This window comes from Papio anubis, chromosome 2, assembly GCF_008728515.1.
Source record: "Papio anubis isolate 15944 chromosome 2, Panubis1.0, whole genome shotgun sequence".
NCBI lineage: Eukaryota > Metazoa > Chordata > Mammalia > Primates > Cercopithecidae > Papio > Papio anubis.
This window is the reverse complement of record NC_044977.1, coordinates 138,451,066-138,469,565: the sequence shown is the minus strand read 5'-3', so window position 1 is coordinate 138,469,565 and position 18,500 is coordinate 138,451,066. Positions and strand designations below refer to the sequence as shown.

The following is an 18,500-nucleotide window of genomic DNA, read 5'->3' as shown; positions in this document are numbered from 1 at the left end:
CTCAGCTGTAGGTCTGTTGGAGATTGCTTGAGGTCCACTCCAGACCCTGTTTGCCTGGGTATCAGCAGCAGAGGCTGCAGAAGATAGAATATTGCTGAACAGCGAGTGTACCTGTCTGATTCTTGCTTTTCTACCTAGCATTTCTGTTCACAGAAGACGGGTGCTTTTACTAGCAAGATTTTAAGCTCTATTTGCATCTCAGTCAACCAGCACTTGAGATTTCATGTACAAAGACCAGGAAAAGAGTCACCATTCTGGCACAGATAATGGACTCTGATCATTACAAGTATATATCACTGCCATTACATATTGGGGCAGGCAAGAATACATCTGGCAGCCAGGTGATCCACTCCCTCCCCAATATTCCACATAGTTCAAAAATTAGCAGTAAAAATTTTGTTTACACAATTAGCTGAGGACTTACTGCAATATTCAAAAAATTAAAAAAAAGTAGACCATCATAAGAAAAGGTATTTTTTATGTGTTCATCATTCCTACCTTTAAATCTGGAAGGTAGACAAGAAACTAAGAAGACAACGGATGGCAGAGGCCCAGAAGCTTAGTTCTTAAATACATTTGTGCTATAGTTTCACTGGCTTTCCTTTCTCTAGAGTGTGAATAAGCAGTAACCAAAACAGAGGAACAAAACTATAAGAAATCCACAAATAAGTAGAGAGTTTTCTGGCCTTTCCATGTGGGAGAGATGAGAGTCCATGAAAAAACACACAAAACAAAGCAAGCTTTGTGGCTTATTTCCCACAGATATCTGAGAGCAACCTTCTGCCAGGATTTGCCCTGCCCACAGGCGTTAACATGGACTTGAAGACTGCAGTGCGGCTTCTACTTTCTCAATTTTCCAGAGCTCATACTCCTCCAACTCCAGAGGAATAAGATGTAAGTATAATTGGTGACCATAGAGCCCATGATTCGAATTAGTCCGACCTAATTATTTGAAAATATAACTTTCTCTGCTTTTTTTTTCTAAAATTATTTTAAACTTCATCAAGCAAAGGGTACATGATGTTTCCTGCCATGTCAGGAAAACAAAAAACAAATACAGTCCAGTTGGGCAATACTAATCATTATACAGAAGAGAAATTTAGCCTCTTTTTATTTTACTGTTAAAATCTATGTTTCATGGAAATTCTGATACTCAATTTTATAAGACTAAAATCAATGGAGAATTTTGCTAGTCTCATTTATTGTTGAGTCCTCATGCTAGGAAAGACTGGAGGCTCTGAGGGAAAGTTCATGCTGTTTTTATATCCATGTTGCTAAGGTGATTTTGTGGGATGAAAACACACTGGCAACTCTCCATTAATTTGTTTACAAAAGAATATGAATGAATTTCATCTCCTACAGTCAGGGGCACTTCAGCTTCTGCTTAACTCTAGCAAACCATGAACCAACTAGCAAATTAAATAAAAATTCCTTCAGTTATTGTTAAGGTACAATTACTCTCAGCAGAAACATATATAATCTGTTAAAGAGTCCCAATTAACTAACTATTTAAAGCACAAAGTGAAAAACAGAATATATGTGAAACTAACTGAGGAAAAGAGAATTCGATTCCAGAATGAAAATTTTTCTTGCTTTTCACAGTAAGTGTCTTATCTCTCAGTAAGTCAAAATGGTTTAGAAAAACAGGTGGCTTGTTGCCTTTTGCAAGTGTGTGAATGTGTAGAATAATATATTTGTATTTAATCATTATTTATTTAATACAATGTGGATTTTTAGACGGGGCAGTGAGGAATGGGGCAGAGAGGGTGATAGCTGACTTTGTATGAATAATACCAAGGAAATGCAGTAAAGGTCTAGATGTTTTAATGCTTAACGACACCATATTGCTTTGTGCATCTCTTCTGAAACCCCAAGCATACTTTTTTGCACTATTGCATCAGAAGAAAGGCTAATCATGGAGCACTGATTCAACTTAATGGGACACCTGGCAAAAATAATCATACTACAGTGTATTGGCCTCCTAGGATAAGCAAGAAGTAAACGTCTTATCATGATATAAGAGAACATGATTACAACAGGCCATCAGTGAAGTTGTCATGGATTCTGGTGCTCAATTGCCTAGGTCTGCTACTTTCTACTTCATGATATAGGAGCAAATAACTTAACCTGTATGTCCTGTGTCATCCTCTGTAGAAGATGAAGAATAAAAGTAACTTATCAACAATTAACAGATTTAACCATATTATGTCAGTATTTATTATTTTTAAAATGGATATGGTTTGAATTCTTTAGTATATAGAGAATAAATTTAAATTTCAGGGCCAGAAAGTCTATTTTTTTCTTAATATGAGGAATATGATTGTATAGGGTTTTCATACAAATCACCTTCAAAATCTTCTGTTCTCTAACTCTAAATTCAATTAAAAAGGATCTGAGATTGACTTGGAGACGATTTTAATTTGCTGAAAAGGAGAGTATATAATAGATAGATAGATTAATGAATCTGACTGACATGGAGATGCCGAGGCAGCTTTTGATTTGACGACCGGACGCCAGCTGCCAGCGCCGCCGCCGCCGCGCGCCGCGCCGCGCGCCGCCGCCGCCATGCCTGCTGCCTGCCAGTTCTTCCTTCTTCCTTCCTTTTCCTTCCTTCCTTCCTTTTCCTCCTTCCTTCCTTCCGCCATTTTTCGCCGTTTCCTTCCTTCCTTCCTTCCTTCCTTCCTTCTCTCTCTCTCTCTGTCTATATCTGTCTATATATGTTTTTGGTTTTTTTTTTTGAGAAAGGATCTCACTCTGTTACCCAGGCTGGAGTGCAGTGGTATGACCTCAGCTCAGTGTAGCCTTGACTTCCTGAGCTCGGGTGATCCTTCCACCTCAGCCTTCCAAGTAACTGGGATTACACGCCTGGCTAATTTTTGTATTTCTTGTAGAAATGGAGTTTCAGCATGTTGCCCAGGTTGGTCTGGAACTCCTGTGCTCAAGTGATCCTCCCAAAGTGCTAGAATTACAGGCGTGAGCCACAGCTCCAGGCTGCATCTACGATATTTTAATTGAGGAAAAGAATATGGATTGGTAGAATCTTAGGGTTGAAAGGACTCTTAAAAGGCAAAATTCCACCCAATACAGGTGCTCTCATTCCCTCATATATTTATTCTGTTGATTATTGAGCACTCCTTAAGGGCAAAAACTGTGTCTTATTTTAATTCTGGATCTTGCCATTGATATAGTGCCTGCACTGAGGCAATGCTTATTTGGAATGGAATTCATTTATTCTTCCATTAAGCATATATTGAGTATCTAATAAATGCCAACACATTGATAAGCTATGGAGTTATAAAGATAAATAGTACAGGGTTTCTACTCTTTAGGAGCTCACTATTTTGGAGTGTTGTGCAAATGAAATATTATACAGTAGGGGCTAGATGAGATTGATCAACAGAATGTAGCAGGTTGTACATGAACGGCAGTGCTCTCTTTAAACTTTTGGAAGGGGGTATTATGCCCTTGGTCTCACACCTGCTCTCCAATAGTCTGACTTTTATGCTAGCAATGACCAGCTATATAGGATAGTAGTGGGTAATCACTCAGTATGTCTTGGCATGTAATAAGGAAACTGCCAGGCCTTTTGACATTTCCTTGTCTTTTGGAGACTTGAGATGTTCATCTTACAGTGATAACAAGGGTCAAAATGGGGTCTGGACCACAAAGACTAAGGCTGTCTCATGAATGAGTGATTCATTGCTATTTTAATTCATTGAAAGCCTGAGACAGTGGGCCTCAGAGAACTCTCCCTTATTCCACCTACGTGGTCCTTCAGGAAGTGCCTGAACACCAGGAAGCTCACTCCTGGGTAAGGCAGCCCTTTATATTGTTAAAAGATTCTTACATTGAATCTTATCTATCTCCTTGTAATTACCAATAGTCCGTGCCAATTCTGCCATCTGGAACAAGATAGGAAATTAAGCACTTTACTGTGTAACAGGCATTTGAACAAAAGAGGATCCCTGAAACTATTATGATACCACATCATCTTATCTTTTGGTTAAATATTTCCAGTTCTCTCTCTCTCCAGTTCCTTCAAGCATTCCTCTTACCACAATTCCTCAGACTTCTCTCTTTGAGGCACTCTAATTTGTCAGTGATCCTCCTAAAATATGGAGCTTGGGATTGGACACTGATAAGATCCACACCACATTAAAATAGCTTCCCAGGAGGCCTAGGTTACATCTTGCAGAACAGAAAATAGATTGCAGAAACAGAGCATGGAATCACTTTGCCCTCTGTAAAGCCATTTTACAGATGTACAGTATATAGTATATCAGTATATAATACTTTGTAGATTTTCTCTCTCTTTTTTTTTTTTTTTGAGATGGAGTCTCATTCTGTTAGTTGCCCAGGGTGGAGTGCAGTGGTGTGATCTCAGCTCACTGCAACCTCTGCCTCCTGGGTTTAAGCAATTATCCCTGCCTTAGCCTCCTGAGTAGCTGGGACTACCACGCGTGCCACAATGCCCAGCTAATTTTCGTATTTTTAGTAGAGATGGAGTTTCACCATGTTGGCCAGGATGATCTCGATCTCCTGACCTCCGCCTGCCTTGGCCTCCCAAAGTCCTGGGATTACAGGTGTGCACCAGTGTCCGGCCTCTTCGTTGTTTTTTAAAATCTCGTACATCAAAGGGGTTAAATGACTTTGTTCAGAGCCAATGGCTCAACAGTACTTATAAGAAGAAAAGGCAACCTTAGTTGTTCCTTAATTAAGACTGTTGTAGCATAGGGAGTGTTGAGAAATTAATTTGACAACCTAAATTAACATGCATGACTGTAACAATTATCTCCGATTTACTTTTTTGAGAAGCTAAGCAAGTATTGATTCATTTCTGCAGACTCCTATGAGTAATCACATTCAAAGTAGACAACATAAATTATTAAGAACCTGCTTTTGCTTGGTAACTAACTTCATGCTGAAAGAGCAAATGTCAAAATACATTAGAAGAAATGGTTTGAATCAATTTTTTGTTAACTTTAAGAAAAGCTCACCAAAACTAACTTATAAGTGCATGTCTTAGTTTCTGTATTGCTTTTCAGAAAATCACATTTTAGTGCTAGAAGGAAACTGAGGAGCCATCCAACCTAATCCAAATAGAAATATGTGGAGGTAGGAAAGATTTTATGATTGTGAAAGCTGGATATTTAGCAACCTAATTGATTTTTGTATCAACCAGCAATTATTTTTTAAGCTATAGTAATTAAATCTCTTAATACTCAGAAATCACTCAATATAATTGTGACTAAGTTTTGTTTAAGGACTCTAATTGACTGTAACTAAGAAGAATATAAGGGGACACAATAATAGGTAATGGTTCATTCTTTCTATAGGTAATATCTTAGTATTTGCAATTCAGTGTTAAATCTATTGACCCCTAACAACATGTTGAAAAGGCTTGTTGGTGACAAGAAATGGTGGCAGTGTTTGGTGATGAGATAAGTTAGGGTTTTAAATTCTTTTTGTTTGTACTTTTTCATATCACTTATTTTTTTCAATGGAACCTATATTCTTTGTAATTTGAAAAATTATATGCATTAATATTTTAGAGAAATATATTTTCTATTTCTGACTCTCTGCAATGAAGAGAAAACTAGGAGGTCACAAAATGACTTTCTGTTAAAAGTCTAAGTAGATTATAGTTTATCTAATGCTACTTTCTTACTTGTATGTTCAACCTCTGTTCCACCTCTGGCCTGGGGTACCAGGTACCAGTGCCTATCATGCAACTTGAGCCTTTGCTTTGCCTTTTCCCACCCACATTCCTGTCCCCTGCATGGTTCATCTCTACTTACACATCACACAGCTGATGAAGGGGAAGCAGGCTGCACACAAGCCTGGTGGCAGTTATACAGGTTTCTATTTCATGGTGGTGAGAGAGTAGCTGTAGTTGCAGAATTGTGGCTGATTTTACTATTGTTTCTTTTTTACATCTGTATATTCTAGCACTTCTGCATGGGAATATTATTTAAGTTAAAGTCAGTAAAAATTCTATAAAGTATGTTTGTAAGTAGCAGTAGTTTATATTACTTATTTACTATTATTATTATTTTATTTATTTATTTTTTTTTTTTTTTTGAGAGGGAGTCTCACTCTGTTACCAGGCTGGAGTGCAGTGGTGCGATCTCGGCTCACTGCAACCTCCACCTCCTGGGTTCAAGCGATTCTCCTGCCTCAGCCTCCCAGGTAGCTGGGACTATAGGCACGCACCACCACACCTAGCTAATTTTTATATTTTTAGTAGAGACAGGGTTTCACCATGTTGACCAGATGGTCTCGATCTCTTGACCTTGTGATCCGCCCACTTCGGCCTCCCAAAGTGCTGGGATTACAGGTGTGAGCCACCATCCCTGGCCAGATTATATTACTTATAGATGACTTATAAAATAGGTTAGCTTTTATTTTCTGCAATACAGGAAGGATATAAATATTTTAGAAGAGATTGAGATTAGCGATTTGCTTGTGACTACATAGCGAGGAAACAGAGAGACTCTAAAATAATTATCTTTTTGTGAAGTGTTCATTAATTTTTTTTTTTTTTTTCTGTATTTAGTCTTAAAAAGCTGAGGCAAGTTAGTAAGAAATAAAAAGAGAAAGGCTGGAACTGTTTATCATATAAGAATAAAATGAATTATATGATGGATTTCCTTTTCTTTATTTTCCTCAATAGCCAGCATTTGCTCATTTTTCGCTACTTTAATAAACAGCCAATGTAAAATTGTTTCTGCAGACCTGAATTTGGAACAAGCAAGATTTGAGGGATAAAAACTTGTTTTGCAAATGTATGGTGTAAATGGAATAAAGCTGATATTGATGAATACTCATGATAAGAAAATGCAGAAGAATGAGAATGACTTTTTAAAAGAAATCAACTGTCTTGTAGAATATTGCATTTTGACTTTTAAGTCAATCTGAATTTTTAAAAAACAGGTAAGTTGAGCCTATTTACATGTAGTAATTTGATGGATATTTGATTTTTTTATCTGCAGATAATAATTCATAACATAATATTTACTGGATATCTTCCATTCAGTAGTGTTACTGAAATACCAGGGGTTCGGTCTAGGTCCTGCTGCTCACTGCACAGAAAGCCAATCACTGAGATGAGTACTGCCAGGGAAGAAGGCTTTAATGAGTTGCTACTGCTAAGGAGATGGGACATCAGTCTCAAATTCTTCTCCCTGACTGATTAAAAATAGGAGTTTATATAGCAGGGAAGACTTGTAACTACATGCAGGAGGACAGGAATTAGAGAGGGTTAAAGAAGAGGAGTTGGTTAACAGGAAGCAGGTAGCCACTTAGGCAATCGTGATGAATGAGGGGTCTGAGGACTCACTGTCCAGATAAGGTGATCTGGTAAGTGCGTCAGTTCCTTGATACTATTTGGGAGGCCTGATGGTTAGTTTCCTGAGAAAGGAACTCAGGTAAGACAAATGTAACTTTCTCAAGTTCTGAGACTGAGAGGGTTAAATTCTATGTTTAGTCAAAAGAAGCCATAAACATCAGTTCTATGGAACAGTTGGGTTGGTTTCCACAGTCTTTATTTTCTTTGCTTTTTTTTTTTTTTTTTTTTTTTGAGATGGACTCTCGCTCTGTCTTCCAGGCTGGAGTGCAGTGGTACGATCTTGGCTCACTGCAAGCTCTGCCTCCCCAGTTCATGCCATTCTTCTGCCTCAGCCTCCTGAGTAGCTGGGACTATAGGTACCTGCCACCACGCCTGGCTAATTTTTTGTATTTTTAGTAGAGATGGGGTTTCACCATGTTAGCCAGGATGGTCTCAATCTCCTGACCTCATGATCTGCCTGCCTCGGCCTCCCAAAGTGCTGGGATTATGGGCATGAGCCACTGTGCCCAGCCTTCTTCGCTTTATAAATTAAATGTTTTCTTTTATTTTGCAATACTTTTTGTGTTTAGAAAGATTTGTATTTTTAAAAAGTATTACCTTATTTTAATTATTTCATTTAACGTTCTTAGTCCTTAGTTAGATTTTAACTACTCTGTCACCCTTAAATAATTTCCTTTTATTTCTACCTGTTATCTTTATAGCAGTCAATTAACATATTCTATTTTCAGTCAGTTTTATTTCTTTTGTGTTATTTTGATTTTGACAGAGCAAATAATATTTACATACTAATTTTTCTCTCTTATTCTTACCTATGTTATAGTCATAGATCTATAATTAAGCATATTACCAGTTATTTCACTGTTTTCCCTAATGATCTCTTTGTTAAAATAAATTCATGCTTTAGTAGATTACCAGGAAAGACTCCTGGGTGTCTTTAATATCTGAAAAACAGTGTGGCTGGATATAAAATATTTTCCTTACATTTCTCCCTTTAAGTTTATGGGCAGTGCTATCACACTGTTTACTTGCTTTGACTGTTGCTGACAAGAATTGTGATGCCAACCTGATTTTCCTTCCTTTGTAAATGACTTTTTGATTTTTCCTGGAAACCGAGAGGGATCTTTTCTTTTAAATTTCAATAATTTTACTAGGATATGTTTCACAGTTGACCTTTCTGGATTGATTATTTTTCTTTAGATAAAAGATAGATCCATTCAATATATAGATCGAGGCCTTCCTCTATTTCAGAGAATTTTTATTGAATTATAGTTTTAAATATCAGTTCCTACCCATTGGGAACTGGGTTGCTAGAAGACAGGGTAAGGAGGAACTTTCATTCTACTTTTTGTGTTTTGTGCTATATGTGATTTATTCAAAAATAAATAATTAGTGAAAAAGACTAAACCCTCATTTAATATCCTGAATATGCTTTGCAGTCTCCCTTCCCTTCCCTTTCTTTCTTTCTCTTTCTTTCTTTCTTTTTTCTTTCTTTCTTTCTTTCTTCTTCTTTTTTTTTTTTTTTTTTTTTAGATGGAGTCTCACTGTATTGGTCAGGCTGGAGTGCAGTGACATGATCTTGGCTCACTGCAACCTCTGCCTCCCAGGTTCAAGCGATTCTCCTGCCTCAGCCTCCCAAGTAGTTGGGATTACAGGCACCCGCCACCACGCCTGGCTAAGTTGTATTTTTAGTAGAGACAGGGTTTCATCATGTTGGCCAGGCTGGTCTTGAACTCCTGACCACAGATGATCTACCTGCTTTGGCTTCCCAAAGTGCTGGGATTACAGGTGTGAGCCACCACACCTGGTCACTTTGCTATGTTTGCCACTTGTTAATAGAAATATATTGAAATACTAAAAATACCTGGATGTGCTATATGAAGCAATTTAATGAAAGTGGGTGTTGTGTCCTCTATAAGGTAACTTTTAAAGTTATTACTCAATGCTGTGCTTCTAAATATTCAGAAAATAAATTGGTTTGTTGGTTTAGTATCAAAAAAAGTTCTACTGCTCTGATAATCTGATCTGCTTTCAACATGTATGTACTAAACTGTGGTACCATCATGTTTCACTCTTTCCTTTGGCAATTAAAAGCTGTAGTACTAAGTTAGTCTGAACTATTATTGCATTATTAAGAGTAACATTAAATCCTTTTTTTTTAACTTTTAAGTTCAGGCATATATGTGCAGGATGTGCAGGTTTGTTCAATGGGTAAATGTGTGTTTTGGGGGTCTGTTGCACACATTAGTTCATCATCCGTGTCTTAAGCCTAGTATCCATTAGTTACTTTTTCTGATCCTCTTCCTCCTCCAAACCTCCACCCTCCAATAGGCCCCAGTGTGTGTTGCTCCCCTCTATGTGTCCATGTGTTCTCATTATTTAGCTCTCACTTTTAAGTGAGAAGATGCAGTATTTGTTCTGTTCCTGTGTTAAGACATGATCTTGTTCTTTTTCTATAGATACATAGTATTCTGTGAAGTATATGTACCACGTTTTCTTTTTTTTTTTTTCTTGAGACGGAGTCTCTCTCTGTCGCCAGGCTGGAGTGCAGTGGCATGATCTTGGCTCACTGCAACTTTCACCTCCTGGGTTCAAGCGATTCTCCTGCCTCAGCCTCCTGAGTAGCTGGGACTACAGGTGTGTGCCACCATACCCAGCTAATTTCTGTATTTTTAGTAGAGACAGGCTTTTACCCTGTTGGCCAGGATGGTCTCAATCTCCTGACCTCATGATCTGCCCGCCTCAACCTCTCAGAGTGCTGGGATTACAGGCGTGAACCACTGCCCCAGACCCATATTTTCTTTATCTAGTCTATCATTGATGGGCATTTAGGTTGATTCCATGTCTTTGCTATTGTGAATGGTGCTGCATTGAACATAAGTGTGCATGTGTCTTTATAATGGAATGATTTTTGTTGGCTATATACCCAATAATGGGATGACTGGGTTGAATGATATTTCTGTCTTTAGGTCTTTGAGGAATTGCTACACTATCTTCCACAATGGTTGAACTAATTTACACTCCCACCAATAGTGTAAAAGCATTCCTTTTTCTCCACAACCTTGCAGCATCTGTTATTATATTTTTTTTTACTTTTTAGTAATAGCCATTCTGACTGGCGTGAGATAGTATCTTTTTGTGGTTTTTATTTTCATTTCTCCAATGATCAGTGAGGTTGAGCTTTTTTTTCATATGATTGTTAGCTGCATGAATGTCTTCTTTTGAGGAGTGTCTGTGCATGTCCTTTACCTACTTTTTAATGGGGTGGTTTGTTTTATTCTTGTGAATTCATTTAAGTTCCTTATATTAGACCTATTTTGGATGCATAGTTTGCAAACATTTTTCTCCCATGTCTGTTTATTCTGTTGATAGTTTCTGTTGCTGTGCAGAAGCTCTTTAGTTTAATTAGATCTCATATGTCAATTTTTGCTCTTGTTGCAATTGCTTTTGGTGTCTTTGTCATGAAATCTTTGCCTGTGTCTATGTCCTGAAAGGTATTGTCTAGGTTGTATTCTAGAGTCTTTATAGTTTTGGGTTTTGCATTTAAGTCTTTAACCCACCTTGAGTTGATTTTTGTATATGGTATAAGGAAGAGGTCCAGTTTCAATTTTCTGCATATGACTAACCAGTTCTCCCAGCACCATTTGCTGAATAGGGGATCCTTTCCCCATTGCTTCTTTTTGTCAGATTTGTTGAAGATCACATAGTTGTAGGTGGGTGGTCTTATTTCTGCATTCTCTACTCTGCTCCATTGTTCTGTGTTTCTGTTGTACCAGTACCATGCTGTTTTGGTACTATCTCCCTGTAGTATAGTGTGAAGTCAGGCAGCGTGATGCCTTCACTGTTGTTCTTTTTGCTTGGGATTGCCTTGGCTATGTGGGCTCTTTTTTCGTTCCATATGAATTTTAAAATACTTTTCTCTAGTTTAGAATTTAAAATAACTAGAGTTAAATTTGTGATCCGTCCAAAGTTAGTAAATAAGACTTCATGACATGCATTAAAAATTATTATTTTTATTATTATTGAGACAGAGTCTCACTCTGTTGCCCAGACTGGAGTGCAGTGGAATAATCTTGGCTCACCGCAACCTCTGACTCCCAGGCTCAAGCAATTCTCCTGCTTCACCCTCCCAAGTAGCTGGGATTACAGGCGTGTGCCACTACTGCCTGGCTAATATTTGTATTTTTAGTAGAGACAGGATTTCACGATGTGGGCCAAGATGGTCTTGAATTCCTGAACTCAGATGATCACCTGCCTCGGTCTCCCACAGTGCTGGGATTACAGGCATGAGCCACTGTGCCTGTCCTAAAAAATTATTAACTCCATTCTTCTCTCCATTTTTTATAACCCACTCTTGTTTTAAGTGCTTACTACAGTAGTACACATGACTCCCAGAAAACCTTAAAAAATGTAAGCTAGCTAGATTTGTTTTTTGTTTTTTGATGTAGTTTATAGAGCCTTGTAGGTTTATTTTGGTCATTTAAAAATACATGGTATAGATAGAATTATTGAGTCATATACTTGTTTTTTATGTGAATCTGTTGAAGTAACTGGTTATAGATACCCACTAGGACCTAAATGTACCACACTGCTTTGTAGTGTGACTTTTTGTACAGCAAACATCTCCCTGAGAATGGCAGGAACTGTTGAGATTGTGTAACTTTCTAATATGTAAGATTTCAATTTTTATTCTATAACTATAAAAACCATCAATCAATGTAGAAGAGGTTCAGAAATATTATAGATTTTAGCACAACTTCTTTTCCATGTCAGGAACACTTGTAGAGACTTTCCCAGCTTCCACTTCTTGTTCTCTCCAGGCTGATTTCTTCAAAACGAAGGCATTCTTATTTTTCCTTAGGCCCGGGAGTATGATACAAAAGGGGAAACAAATTTGGCTATGACCTGGGTGTGAATTCTAATTTTGTCACTTACTAGCTTTATGACATTGAAACTCTTATTTAATTTCTCTAAGTTCTAATCTTTCACATAAATGAACATAAGAACAGCTACCTTATTTGGTGGTTTTAGAAATTAATTGATAATATATGGAAGGTGATATACACACTGGTTAAATACCTGTCAGCTTGCTTATCTCCTGGGCTCTCTGTGCTTCATTTGAGACAAATTTCAAAGGAGCTTCTTCAGCAAACATGAATTCTTGTGTTATTGCTTTCAAGGATAATGTGACATTACTTAATAGACTGGAAATGGAAAAGCAGCCTTATGGATAGTCCCCAATTTGGAAAGTTCCTTGCATTAATATTTTTATTGGTTTATTCTTCCAAGCCAAAGGTAAACTTTGCAGAGGAGACTGTGTAACACCAAGCAGTGGCACTTGTGATATTCACGTTATTTTCCTTTTCCTGTATCTTATCAGTAAAAGTCAACCAATCAGTTATAGCCTTATGCTACAGAAGTCAGCTTCCGTAGCATGGATTTCTCAATGTGAGTCTACACTTAAGAAAGTGCACTCCATTCAGCTTTGCTGAAATGAACACACTTCTAAGGCTGACAGGCATAGATCAATTTCACTTCTGTAACCAATGAAAAATGCTCTCTTGTGTCCAACATAAAACATCTTTTTAAGACTGTTATCACCACAGCCTTGCCTCTGTCCAGCACATCTCCAAGCAAACTCTTGTCAAAAAAATCTATATAGTATTGTGATATCGTGAAATACATATTTGGTATTTGGTATGTAAATGGTATGTATCCCATTTCCTGGCATTCAACTTTTGAAATCTTTAAAAATGCCCGAGTGATGTCTTTTTGTATGCTAATGAGTTGACTTAGGGCTGGCAGCCTCTAGGTAGCTTCAGAATGGGGGCTGGTCACCAGAAAACCAGCACAGAATTAGAGGGTTGGGACTTTTAGTCCCACCTCCTAACCTCCAGGGAGGAGAGAGGGCCTGAAGATTGAGTTGATCACCAATGGCCAGTGGTTTAACCAATCATGCCTACATAATGAAGCCTCCATAAAAGCCCAAAAGACAGGGTTCAGAGATTTGTGGATAGCTGAACACATGGAGATTCCTGACCAGGGAGGGCATGGAAGCTCTGTATGCCCCTTTCCTCATACCTCACCCTGTGCATCTCTTCATCTGTATTCTTTGTAATACCTTTTATAATAAACCAGTAAACATGTTTCCTTGAGTTTTGTGAGGTGCTCTGGCAAATTAATCAAACCCAAAGAGAAGGTCTTGAGAACTCCAACTTGAAGCCAGTGGGTCAGAAGTTCTGGAGGCCCAAACTAGCAATTGTTCGTGTCTGGGGAAGGGGGCAGTCTTAGGGACTGAACCCTCAATCTGTGGTATGTGATGCTATCTCCAGCTACATAGTATCAGAATTAAATTGGAGGACACCCATTTATCCCCTGCAGAACTGACTGCTTGCTTGGTGATGGGTAGAACCCAGCCCCCTCCACCAAATTTGGTCACAGAAGTTGTCTGTGTTGATTGTTGTTGTTGAGTGAGAGAACATAAAAATCACTTTGCATGCTTTGGAGATGAATACACATAGACCAATAACAAAAACCCTGCTCTATCAAAGTTTTAGATTTGGTGGCAGAAATAGATAACACACATAATTGTAGCAAAATATAAGGAGTGCTATAATTTGGGTCTCAATAGTGTACTACGATAATAAAGAGGAGGGATTTGCCATCTTTGTCTATGGCAGCTGGTTTGGGGGTGGGGCTTCACTGGTAAACAACATTTCCATTGCACTTTGAAAACTGTGTAGACGTTGAAACAACAGCAATTGGTGAAGAGATGAAATTGCATCTGCAAAGACCCAGAGCCATGAACAAGGCATGGGATTTATGTGGTGAGTGGAAGGAAGTTTGGGATGATGGGCAAAAGAGAAGTATGACGGTAATAAGGCAGGTGAAGGTGAGAGTAAATATATGTAATGGTGGAATCAGAGAAGGACATTTGAATAAATTAAATATCTAGAGTATTCATTTTGTTTTCTGGAAAGTAGTAAGTAGTTTTTTTCTCCTGGATATGAAAGTGAAAGCTTGTGCAGGAGTGTGAAGTTATAAAATGGTCACCTTGGTGAATAGGAAAAATATCTGAATGAATACAGACATAAGGATTGCCAAGCTGTACTGAGGACTAAGTTGAGATTGGAAATGGTAAATATGTAATAAGTCCAAGCAGTACAGTTATGCAATTTTTCTCAAGCAGTGTTTGGCAGCTTATAAATTTCTGTTGCACAAGCAGATGGTTGGATTAATCATAGGTTAGGGACTGGTAATTCCGATGGGCTGAAAAAACAAGAGGTTTAGGCGCTGGAGGGTATAGGCAATAATGTGTTGAATTGGTAGTCCAGGTTAAGTAGGGAAGGAAGAAATAGGGCTATGATTTTGGGAATTCAAAAGTAACGCTATACATGAAACATGAGACTGAGTGAATTTTATAGTTGCAAACAAGATATGTAAATGCATTTTCTGATGGAAAATAGTGGAGTAAGACAAATTAAGTATATTCCGAGTATAATGGCAATGCCTGGGTATTAGACTGAGTGGGACCATGGGCTCAGTAATTAGCTCTCCTTGGCTCTAGGTTTATGCCTACAATTTAGATAAACATGTGCTTATCAAAATAGCAAAGATAAAAGAATAAATGTTTAAAATCATAATGTATGCTGGACCAATCAAAACAAACCTGCTCTTTCTTAGTCTCCGTCTTCATAGTAAATGACACTGTATTTTCTAGGTGTTTAATCCCAAAAGATAGGGTCTTTCTTCTATCTCCCATACTACACATTTCACCATGGACAGATTTTGTTGATGCTACCTTGAAAAAATAGTACACATTTTCCAAACCTTATCACTTTTATACTGTAACCCTAGTCCAAGCCCCCATCATCCGTCATCTAGGTTACTGTAGTAGCGTCCTATCTGCTTTCCATTTCTACAGTCTATTTTCCACTGAGGAGTCAGAGCTTTCCCTAATGTGAATCAAGTCTCCTTGTTGTTTCATTAGATATTTTTAATATTGTCTGTGTGTTGAAGTGATAACGTTTTAGGTATAATGGGTTATACTAAACATATTCAAATCGACTTCACTTGTTTGTTTTCTTCTGCCTTGTTAATGTGACTGCTAGAAAATTTAAAATTATATACCGAGTTCACATTATATCTACGGCAGCATCGGTTATTGAGTCTATGTTGTCTGTGTGTCTTCCCCCAAGTGTCTGGTGGTGGGCTGGGGGCTACTCTTGCACAATGGTGCCAGCAGTCAGGAAGGAGATTTGAATGTGGAGCACAGCAGAGTGAGCACAAGCTGAAACCCTGCAAGCACATTTCCATCAGTGTATTGCCTGTGAACATCGTTAGAGAGTGATGACCACTACTTCCTCTTAATCTCATGGAAGTTCCTCTTTTTGGCAGCTCTAACTCTAACCTTACAGCAAAGGGGAACATAGAAAACATAGGTCCCAGAAAGAACTAGTTCCAGTTAGTCAATTGAACCACTCAGCACAGCTTCTGAAAGAGGACTCCCTGGACTGTTAGGGTCTTGGAAACCACGTCATACAAAGATTGTCTCATGGAACTGAAGATAATCATTCTGGAGAGCAGAGGATTAACAAGAGGCATGCTGTTAAATATTAGAAACACTTCTGTGTCAAAGCGAAAATTGACTTACGCCTATAAATTCTTCAGATTTTCTCTCCTAAACTCTATGGAAATGTATCAATATTTTTACTGATTAAAATTTTTTTTCCCACCTGTTCAAACTCTTTGAGTCTTAATTAGGATGGATGAATGGAAGTTACAGGGACTCCAATTTCAATGCCACATAAAAGGGAACGTTCTAACATCTAGAATTGGGACACAAGAGCAGACTATCTCCAAAGGTGGTGAGTTACATGTCAACTGGAAGTATTCAAACAGCAATTGGATGACCATTTTTCAATTGTACTGAAGAATGGATTCTAGAACCTATCCAAAGTTTGGATTGGATGACCTCTGAACTCTGAACCAAATCTAAAATTTTGTGAGACCCTAAATTTCATTCACTAGTACTCAATAATTTCCAACTGCTACTTAATTAAGCCATGGCTTTTCATTCTAGACACAGGAAAATCTTAATTTTCTTTCATCTAGAAAGATGACTAGGACTTTAAAGTTTCATTCTTTGATCTTTTCATAGCATTGGCCTCCTGGCGAAATATTTGTAGTTTTTTCATTGAAAGTGCTTCTTGATCTTTTTTCAGCTTTCTTCATTAAGACATCTGATAAAGATGACTTCTTTATTGTTGCTTCATTATTGTAAATGAACATAAAATACATTTTTCTTCCTTTAACGGTAATGTGTGCTCATTAAATATGAGGTATTTATGTATACCTCATGTTAATCAAAAAGATAGACACCATCCGGGGGTCTTTTTTTTCCCTCACACACTACACATTTAACCGTGGACAGATTTTGTTGGCTCTACCTTAAAAATATATCACATATTTTCTGTATCTTACCACTTTTATACTGTAACCCTCATCCAAACCCTCATCATCTGTCATCTAGGTCATTGCAGTAGCCTCCTACCTGCGCTCCATGTCTACAGCCTATTCTCCACTGGCGAGTCAGAGCTTTCCTCAACGTAAATCAAGTCTTGCTATTCCTCTGCTCAAGAGTCTTACTGCACTCTGGAGGGAAAGAATACCTCATATTTAATGAGCACACAGTGCCCTTCAAGGAAGAAAAATAACAAGATATAAAAAAGAAAATACCTTAAAGCCCACAATCTAGAAATAAACACTTCTAAAATGTTAGTATAATTACTTCCAGTTTGATAAGAAGTCAGGTATGTATTTTACACAATTGAAATCAACCCATATATACATATGTATAACCAGTTTCACTTAACATTAGGTTGTGAGTTTTTCGTTATATAAATAATCCATCTTTATAGACACAACTATTATTAATAGTGTATAATATTCCATTATGTTGACATCTCAAAGTTTATTTAAATTTTCGCTATCAGTGGATATTTAGATTGTCTCTAATATGTAATTTTTACTAATTATTTATTTTTAAATTTCTAATCTCTCACATCTGGCTGAAATTTTTATTGTTTAAATGCATAAATAAATAGCTATATCCTTACTTAATTCCATAGTAGCCATCATTGATATCTACTCAGTTCCTCCAAATTACTACTACTTGTCCTCTGGATTCTTCATTTATAGTGTGTATTCCTTTTTAATTCCTCTGCAGCATGGCATAACATGATTTAATTTTTTAAAATCTCAGATAATTTTAGTTTTTAAATGTCTTTTTTTTTTTTTTTGCTTTAAATAAATAACATTAAGATTCCTTAGAACTATTGGTCAGAATAAGTGACACAATCATCAGATGTTCTGTTTCAAGACTCCGGCATATCCTTTGTTAGGATAATATTTTCTAAAGTATGCCTTAGAAAAATTTGATTTAGGTAAGGGTCTTAGGAGATATTAGTATCTAATAGGTGAATTTCTTAGATAGTCTTGAAAAAAAAGAGGAAAAACACTCTTTTGGCTTAAAAGTCAGAAGATTTAAGAATTGCTCTACCTGGTGCTTTTCCCATTTCTGAATGTGGCTCCAGTGAGGAAATGTTTCTTATTTTTGATGTCAAGAAGAGCACATAAAGAGAAACAAGAAACTGAAAGGATGGAATTATTATATCCAAAGTTCTTGGTATTCCAGGGACAACAGTTATTACCAGACGCTGAACTTCTGGGTTAAGATATGTAAACTTCTCTTCCATAATACCTAATAAAATGAGCAAAATTAATCAGTCAATCCTAACAACAAAACAGGGAAAGGAGCCTAATATGACAGCATAAGTTTCAATATTCACAACGAAAAAAAGAAATGGAAGGTTCTGGAGGGGAGTAGAAGGATCTGGAAAGGAAAGGCAACACAAGTGGGGTTCAAACTTCCCCTGAATCCAGAAGTCAGTCTGGTGCATCAACTAACTATGGTTAGTCTCATATCTCCAGCTATGCAGAAAAGCAAACTATCATTACCATCATCTTTTTGTTTTAGATGGAACTGTGGCAGAAATTGCTGCTGAAAATTACAGGAAAAATAGGGAAGATGAAAAATGAGGTTGATGCTGTCAGAAATAAAGTCCATGCAGCTACATTCTGAATTTGGAAAATG

The 18,500-nt window shown here is 37.4% G+C and overlaps 1 long non-coding RNA gene across 3 annotated transcripts in view; it reads left to right on the top strand.

Moving 5' to 3' along the window:
• The first annotated feature begins 123 nt into the window (after window positions 1–123).
• LOC103882257 overlaps window positions 124–18,500 on the top strand; it is a 90,971-nt gene continuing 72,594 nt past the window's right edge. For 2 of the 3 annotated variants that reach the window (XR_004182248.1, XR_004182247.1), the window contains exon 1: window positions 125–894. This is a non-coding gene — a long non-coding RNA (uncharacterized LOC103882257). Of the gene's footprint in view, window positions 895–18,500 lie in introns of all 3 variants that reach the window. The other variant, XR_002520510.2, reaches the window with a different exon arrangement.